Consider the following 9,917-nt stretch of genomic DNA (forward strand, 5'->3'; position numbering starts at 1 on the left):
TCGAACAAGACCTATGAAACTTTACTATAATAGATGAAAATCTGTCATAAGTATATTTCATTATTTTTATTAGACACTAATCCTCATTACCTGAGTGATTTGAGCTTACTTGTTTGGGAACTGGTTGCTTTGACGCTGTCATCCGTCGCACTGTAAAAGGATACCGTAACGGTAGTGCTCGGGTAATCACCTATCAAACGAAGTCTATAAAGGAAATATGTCCTTCACTCAAGATGCATTAGTCTAATACCAAGGTTCAGATTAATTACGAACAATTAATTCGGTGAGATCAAGTGATCGGAATAGCTAGCTGGAGCAACGCTTCCGATCAGTGAGTTCTAATCTATATTAGGCTCACATCTTACTCTTGACTGAACCTATAAGGTCACACCATTGTCATGTAACAGATCACCGGATTAAATGAATCAAAAATTCATTTAATAGCTTTTCGGGAATTAGTTCGGAAAAACATAAATATACGATATGACGTTGGATCGGAATCGTATATCATATTGCGTATAATCGTAATCTAGGAGAAACGAATAATCGTATATGCACGACATTGGATCGTCAAAGCACTATACGGTAAGTAATCGCCGGAAGATATTAGACACAAAATACGAGTAGGCACACTGCCGGCCCAACGAGCCAAGCGCGCAAGCACGCAAGGCCCTTCGAGGCGCAGCAGCGTGCCAGTGTCAAGCAAGGCCCATGCTTCGGTTGGGCGCGCGCTCGGCGACAAGCAGCAGCAGCAAAACGCACACGGCAAGGCCCACGGCCTAGCTCGCGTGGCTGTGTGCTCGTGGGCTTGTGCGGGCAATGCTGGCTGGCTCTTGGCCTTAGTGCCTTGGCCGGTTGGTGTTATAACCCTAAGGTTATAATACCACCTTACCCCTTATGTTTTTCTACACACTTTTACGTAATCAGCTTTAACCTAAACAAAAGAGAAACCCTAAACTCTCTTTGTGCCTTCGTTACAAACTGTTCTTCCCAAGAGCAAATATCTTGAGTGACTTCTAAGCTGTCGATCTCAAGACGGATCAAAACGTGTCGGTGAATCAAGTAGAGGAACGACATCTGGAGTTCTTGTTCGTGTTCGTGATATGTTGAATCCGGGGAAAACACGCTGCAAATTTCGGTCTACTTGATCTGTACTTTATACATGGTTCCTGGCTTTGGGGATTATTCCGCTATGTTAATATGTATTTAACTGTAAACCCCTACAGTCTAAACTCAAGATCACAAGATTGGGATTGTCCTCCCATAAATCGGGAAGAGATGCCAAAAAGTTGTATAAGGCCACTCGGAGAGCTAGAAACTATAAAATGCATGATCATGCTTAGATGAATCATAGGCTAGGATTATTTGTTTATTTGACCAATTGAACTCTGACACCGAGAAATGCCTCTGAACGTAATAAGGATGACCAGTCTTACCTTATGTTCATGAGCAGGCATCGAGCGACAAAGGAATTAGGAAATGTACACTTTTCCCTAAGGACAAGTGGGAGACTGAAGGAAATAATGCCCTTGGTCCAAGTTTGCATTTAATGCTAAGTCTAATAAATGCGGTTCCCTATTAATTAAACAAGTTAATTATTCAGTGAGATCAAGTGATCTGAAAGCCTACCTAGAGGCCGCTTCAGTTCAAGTGGAATTAATACAATTAATACCACAACTTACTCTTGACTGAACCCGTAGGGTCACACAAATAGTACGTTAACGGATCAAATATTTAGTTGAATATTATATTCAATAGATACTTTAATTATGGATATTCTTAAATGACAGATGTTGGTTTCAGTGGGACCTAAACAAACTGTCAAAAAGCAAAGAAAGAATATTTGCCGGAAATGAAGATATTACCGGAAACGGAAATATGGTTCATAACGGAAAAATAAATATTATCGAAGTCGAAGATATTGCTGGAAACGAAAATATGGTTCGTATCGAAGATATTAAATCGGGAATAGTCACTAGTAAAAAAAACCCCTTGTTGCAGCCCCCTTGTTGCAGCGTACATGTATTAATACGCTTCAACAACCAGTAGGTCAACGCGGGTCAAACCCTTTAAAGGGTTTTTGCAGCGTACAAATTAATTGCCCTCTGCAAAAGAGTTTTTTGCAGCGTACAAAGTAAAAGCCCCCTGCAATAACCCCTTTATTTTGCAGCGTACGTGTAAAAGCCCCCTGCAATAACATGTTAGTAATTTTCTTCGGCTGCAAAGTTAATTCAGACCAAATATTTCATCTCAAACCTCAAATACCAAATTCGAAAATCATATCCGCGCTCACTACCTTCTTCTTCCCTCAGTGTTCCCTGCATCTTGCCCGTCGCCGGTGGTTCTCGCTAGTCACCATCGCCTCTGGGTCTCTCCCGTCGCCGGTGGTACTCCAGCAAGGGTCTGTTTCCTCGCCTCCTCACCGGTGGTCCCGTGCTCAAAAAACCACCTTCCCTGCTCGAAAAACCACCGATGAAGTCCATCCTTGCTCGATAAACGAAGCTACTTTCCTCGGCCGGTGGTTCCAAGTGATATTGTTGCTCGGGAACCCTCTTCTCCGTCAATCCTCGCCGCGGCAAGTAACTTTCTTCCCTTTCCCTCTTGATTTTCGTTTTCAGAATTAGGGTTTGTTCATTTTTATTAATTTTTTTTTTGTGGCAAGTTGTTCAATTCGTTATTAAGATTGTAATTTTGTTTAGAAAATTTCAGGTGAGTGCTGCTCTACTAAGAGTGTAATTTTGTTTAGAAAATTTAGCTAGTGGTCTTTTCTTTCATCTTACTTAGCCGTATTGTCAAGGTTTTAGCTTGCATTTATGAGTCAAAACAAGATTTGGAAGTTCATCATTGATTCTGCTTGGTCTTTTTTTTTGTATCAATGCTGATTATGTTTTGCTGGAAACTAATTTCACATTTTTGGGAACTCTTGAAGATTGGATGCCTAGCATGTTTTAGATCAAGCTCTTGCAGATAACAATTGAAATTGGGAAAAAACTGAACTGAAACTTACTGTGAGATTCAGCATGCTCTTGAATTGATTCAGTTTTGAGTTGAAAATGGATCTAACTCAGAGTTCACCCTCCAAAAGACGATGGCCATATTTGATTCTTCATTCTTGATCTCTTTTTTTCTTTTCCGGTTGAATTCTTGAACTTTTTATTGTACCAGTGCTGTTGATATTGATGCTTGATATTACTTTGTAGATAGCCTTAGTTATACCCTCTCTGTCAAAGTTGTGTTTAGTTTAAGTGCTATTCTTAGAAATTGGTAATTGCAAATTGAGATTCGTATTAACATGAATCTGACGCAAAGCGTATGAAGATAATTGGAGTGATGGGCCTGAAGACTTGACAGGTCATTCTCGGTTTGTAGTAAGCTTGTGAAGGAAATAATGCCCTTGGTCCAAGTATGCATTCTATGTTAAGTCTAATAAATGCGGTTCAGTATTAATTAACAAGTTAATAATTCAGTGAGATCAAGTGAGCTGAATGCCTAGCTAGAGGCCGCTTCAGTTCAAGTGGAATTAATGATATTAATCCACAGCTTACTCTTGACTGAACCCGTAGGGTCACACAAATAGTACGTAAACAGATCAAGTATTTAATGGCATTAAATACTCCATCTATGAATATTCGGAACCGACGGATCTTGGTTTCAGTGGGAGCTAAGATCGTCACAGGCAAGAAATGAATACTCCGGAAACGATGATATTGCCGGAAACGGAAATATGGATCGTATCGGAAATATGAATATTATCCAAGTCGTAGATGTTACCGGAAACGGAAACATGGTACGTATCGGAAAATATTATTGGAAATGGAAATATTACCAGAATCGGAAATATTGCCGGAAACGGAAATATTGTCAGAATCGGAAATATTACCGGAATCGGAAAATAATTCCGGAAACGGAAATATTAAATATTTGTTCGAAACGGAAATTAATTCCGGAATCGGAAATATTAAATATTGTTCGTATCGGAAATAGATTCCGGAAATGGAAATTTAATCGGAAGCGTATCGTACGAATTAGCATCGGACGAGGCCTGCCGGACGAAGGCCCAGCACGAAGCCAGGCCGTCGCCCAGCAAGCACGCACGCCACAAGCCCAGCGCGCGCCAAGGCCACGGATGCGTGGGCCTTGCTGCGTGGGCTGCAGCTCGCACGCATGGGCAGTCCTTGTGGCTGCCGTGTGTGTGTGAGTTTGTGCTCATGCGTGATTCCTGAATCTGCAAGAGTCAGTGTATGATTAAATGTCTATTCCTAATTGGATAAATTAATTAAATAGAATTCATGTAGGATTCTAATTCCAATTAATTCGCATCCTACTAGGATTACGATTCCTTTTCCATAACTCTATAAATAAAGGCCTAGGGGTCATAATTTATATACAAGTTTCAAAGTATTCAAAAGTGAGTTTTTGAGAGAAAATTAAAACACATCTTGCTCATAAAAGTGCCGAATTTTCTAGTACCTTAAGGGCGATTCTAGTTGGTCAATCTTAAGGCGGATCCGGACGTGCTGTGGACTATCTACGGAGGGACGACACTTGGAGTCCTAAAAGACTTGTTCTTGTTCGGTTCGGGCGCAGCTAGGGAAGGCACGCAACAAAGAGTATGCATCTAATTATGCTATATGATTATGTGTAAATAATATGTTTCCTGGGTTAATGGTTGTTTCCGCATGATCTATGTAAATGTCATATGTATCATAATCTAACAGTGGTATCACGAGCCCCTTATTATTTTCATAATCTAAATTGCATGAACATGGTTAAATATTACAAATTTGCAAGAATTAAAAGGGGTGATTAATTTTCGTAATTGTTAATTAATTGCAAATTGCGTTTATTTAATTATATGTACGCAGTTTTTCGGCAGTTTCTTCATTAATCATCCGAATTGAGTGATTTTTGTGTCAATTCCGCATGTAAAAGGCATTCTAAAATTTTGACAAAAATAGTATTTTTCTGCCGAACCCAGAATTCTCAAATTCGAAGCCTAACTATGACTTTTCGAAGGTTTTAGTTTTTCGAATGCAAAATTTCGTAAATTTAAGATGTTAAATTAAATATTTGCGATTCTTGTTGATAAATCTTGAATTTTTGATTGACCTACTGCATATGTTTAACAAGTTTGAATGCCTAGTCTTGTTAATTATGCAATCTAATTTGTAATTATGATTAATTTGTTGAAAATTAGAATAATTTAGAATTAATTTGATTTTCATAATTAATTGTAATTTAATTAGAAACCTATGATTAAAAACCACCATAAAAATTGTAAATTTACGATAAATTTTAAATTTTTATGACCTAGACTTGAATCCATAACAATCGGAAATCAATTGGATAATAAATTTTCGATTTTTCGCCCTAAAATTATGAAATTAATAATATTTATTAATTTGTCATTAATTTTAAATATAAATTTTAAATTTTTATGCGATTCGTTCAAATAACTTGCACGCACGAAGCAATGGACGCTTCGTGTTACCCTTAAGGGGTGTTGTATAATGCGGGCATGCGACGACGAGCAAGGGAGCTCGTCGCCCGTGCGGCACGAATGCAATGAGCAAGGGCGTAGTGCACGAGCACAAAGCAGCAGCCCTGCCTTGTGTCGTGTGCCACGAGCAATGAACGTATGGGCATGGGCGAGGGGCGAGCCAAGGCAGTCGCGTGTGGGCAGCAAGCGAGCTGCGCCACAACGCGCGCTGCCTCGCACAAGTGCGCGCAGCCTCGCGCGCAGCGAGCGCAAGCTCGCGTGCCACGAGAGCTGCGCACAGCATCACTCGCGCGCACAGCGCGCGATGTCGCCCGCCCAGCGAGCGATGTCGCGCACCAGCGAGCGATGGCTCGCGCGCGCGCAGCGAGCGATCTCGCGCGCCAGCGAGCGATCTCGCGCCCCAGCGAGCGATGGCTCGCGCGCGCAGCGAGCGAGCTTGCGCGCCCAGCGAGCGATCTCGCGCGCCAGCGAGCGATGTCGCGCGCGCGCGCTGCGAGCGATAGCTCGCGTGCGATGGGCGCTGTGCGGAGGCTTGCGATAGGACAGCAGCAGCTATGCGACGAGCGCATGGGCTGCGCGCACATGGCCAGCAATGGCTGTGTGCGTACGGCCCATGGGCGTGCAACGCGTAGGGTGTTTGCGTTACGATTAGATCGTTTTGAATGTTTAATTTGAAAATTTCAGTTCACGTAATTTTAATTAATTTTAAAATTAATAATTTGAATTAATTTCTTGGATTTTAATTTTGAATATTATAATTATAATAAATGGAATTTATTCTAATTATTTTACTAAAATTAAAATCATGAATTAATTTAAATGCGACTGAAATTAAATTAAATTTTTGGATTCAATCATAAATTTATATGAGCTTTAAATTTTAATTAAATTTGTATGTTTCCGGTTAGACTAGAAATACAATTTTATGTTTAAAATTAGTAAAGCATATGAATTTATTGGTTTGAGTGGGAGCGCTTTTTAGTCATAAACTCTTGATTGGGTCTACAAATCCTTAAGGTTAAAACAACTCGATTAGAATTAATAAGGACTGAATAATTGGTAGATTATTGGTGCCCTTGATTAATTGCTGCAAATGTTTACGTGATGCATAATGTGTTTTACTAACCAGCTATGTGGGCCATTCATGATAATGAATGGGTGAATGGTATATATTGTATATGTACTGTTTTGCAGGTTATGAAGTGACTAGTATGGCCCAAATAGGATAGAAAATATGGTCTGCGTACCATTAATTTGAATGTAATTGGTCTAAAGTACCAAAGTTATTTTTCAATTCAAATATGGTCTGCGAACCATCAAATAGTTGTAATTAGTTATAGCTTATCCTATTTGAAGAAAATGGTGCCTCCCACGGAGATTTTCAAGACGGACTTTGAAGTCAAAGCTTCAAGATGAAGTCGGGCCATACTAGATCACAAATATCTTATGCATGTTTTAAGTTATTTATTGTTTTAAATATGTCTTAAAATGCATGAGATCATAAGCTTGATTATGTTGCATGATTAAGGATTTTAGTTCACTTAAAATCTAACCAACATAGTAAGAGCCTTAAGTTCCAAACTTAAAAATTGAGTTAAAAGGTGCCATGCCAAAATATACACTTGCTTGGATATCCTTTACATCAATCTAGTAATAGTTTTCGCTCAGCGAGGTGTTACTTATTGGTCCTAAAGGGGCAAGGTACACAAATAATTGTGAGTACATGTTAGTTTTGGTGAAACTCAACGATATAAGTAAGGAGTCCTTTTATGTCGTGGCAAATTCGATAGGTTTACCTAATAAGTTCTTAGACGTACCTATCAACCAAGAATAGTTTCTAGACTATTAGCAAAAGGCTTTTGCTTACCTAAGATGTTCTAGGATTAAGTCGACAAACTGTGCTTAGTTCTTCAATGATTTTAGGATCTTGGAATCATTTTATTCACACCTGCCGGAACACATAATTCGAATAAAATGCTAATAACTTGTTTGAATTGCATGGTTGCTTTAATTTCAAGTTATTATTCATGATAAATGTTTAGACTTTGCATGCTTCAATGTATGTTTTAATTATTGTTTATAATTAAATATCTTGCACTGCAATAAATCCTTTTAGAAAGGTAACAGTAAATTTCCTCGATTGGTAGTGAATCCAAGAACGATTCACGGAAATGAGAGAAAGTGAGCAATTTAAAATGTACGTTTCTTATATCGACTTTTATGGTTGTTTTCGAGTATCAAAATCGAATGGCAAACCAATTGGTGCTTGTGAATTCAAAATACACTGTAGTTTTGAGATCATAAAGCATTGAGTTTAATACGCTCAGCTTTACCAATGGTTAACAACCTAATATCTTTGTCCATTTAATTCTCGAATGAGTCTAGTTCCTAGACATTCGAATAGATCGATGCTTAGAGAACTTTAGAAGCTTCTGGTAAGATCATCTAGTTGAAACAGAATATTCAACATAAATTAAAATGGTAAAGAACCTTGTTGGTGACATTGGGCATGTCTAACAAAGTATAAAAGTCAACACTAAAGAATTCAATTCTTAAGACTATAAGAAAGGGTACAAGAAATAGGAAAACGAGGAACAAATGAAAGGAATTTACGATTCCGTTTCTACCTATAAATTTATGTTTAAAGAGAAGTGACCTAGCAATCAAACTTCCTTGGTATCATATACCGCTTGAGGTTCTTACTTCGGTAATAACTCAAATAATGGAAGCTAGGATACACTAATGACCTACAAGTGGGAAATGAAGCATGGCAATGCTACATTAGTTGTAGGGTCATCTAGTTTGTTTTAAGACCTTTCAAAGGCTGGAACTTAATGGCTATTTTGTTCCATAATCAGCATACCTAAATTTCTGCTTCAAACACAGAAAGACTCACATTCAGAAGAACAAAAACAATGCTTGTTTGTTTGTTTATTTGAATGAAATGGTCAATTACTGGTTGAGTCAATATGCTTGATTAAAACAAACAACTCTTTAAAGAACTTTACTAGGTTCAAATCAAACCCTTGATTTGAGTTCCATTAAATCTTTGGCATTGTTGCTTAGACCATATCAACAAGTTAACATTCATAAGCTCTATTTTGATGGACTTTTGAAAGTTGGTTGATTTCTAGATCAACTTAAGACAAGCTAGTCTTACTTGTTGAAAGTAACAAAGAATATGAACTATTGTTAGAACGCCTAGACGATAGAGTTCAAAGCTAAAGAAAGGTTTTATGACTTTATTATTTCACATGGATTTGAGTGAATATAGGTTTATTTACTCAAATGTGATATAAGTTGAATCTGTTTGGCTAGTTCAAAGATTCAGAAGTATAAAATCCACTTGGCAAGAAATCATAAAGATCTAGGTTAGATCATGTTGATGATTACTTGAGACCAAATATGATCATCAATGATTGTGTGTTGTAATTTCACAATCTAGCTCCATAAGATATGGCATATCTACGTTGGAATGATCGGAGTCAATTAGTACTTGATTCGATCAAATGATGAATCATAAAGACTTTTCCTATAATTTCTAAAACAAAATGCTCAACTACCACCAAACTAAACCAAATTCGTCAAAGCTATTGAAAAGTAATCTCAGGATATCTTTTCAATTATATATATCTAAAGAGTTGCTAAACTCAGTGGGAGCTTAATGTTGGTTATTCAACAAACTAAGGCCCAAGTCTAGATATATGTTTCATTGTGATTTATTCAAATGAGACACAAGGGTATTGTTTCTACCACGAATTTTTGAGAACATAATGTTTGTTTGCTCGAAATAATGTCCTTTTGGAGATTCGTTTCCAAAATGACAAGTGGGAGAAAATAGACCTCGAAAGTTTTCGAGGCGAACAACAAACATAAACGGACATTTCGGAGGCTTTTCGAAGTGCTTCAGAAAATCCGAACTTATTCTTTAAAGACTTTAGAAGTGGCTTTAAAGAATAGACATCTCTTAGAAGACTTTACAAGTGCTTCAAGGAGAACAGAATATTCAAAGGACTTTCAAGTGGCTATTGATATTCTATTGTTTGATGTTCTATACCCAAGTAGGCATAGAATTCAAGTCACTGAAACTATGAGATTCTTCTATTAGATAGTGAAGAAACATAGAGATCAGGTCAATGAAACTATGAGATTCTTCTATTAAATAGTGAAGAAACCTACAACTTGCAGTCAAACTATTATCATATAGATTAATGAGTTTGTGACGAAACCCAGATTCCCTAAAATGGTTAGAGGCCATATATAGACTCAAATGTTTTAAATGGTTTTTGTTGATTTGCAAGAATAGTTTCACACCTATTGGTTGCAAGTTTGTTTTAAGGATAAAAACCATCAAACATGGAATTGTGTTCACACACAAAGCTAGATTAGTTGCTAAAGGTTACAAGCAAATTCATGA

This window comes from Spinacia oleracea, chromosome 2 (genome assembly GCF_020520425.1).
Source record: "Spinacia oleracea cultivar Varoflay chromosome 2, BTI_SOV_V1, whole genome shotgun sequence".
NCBI lineage: Eukaryota > Viridiplantae > Streptophyta > Magnoliopsida > Caryophyllales > Amaranthaceae > Spinacia > Spinacia oleracea.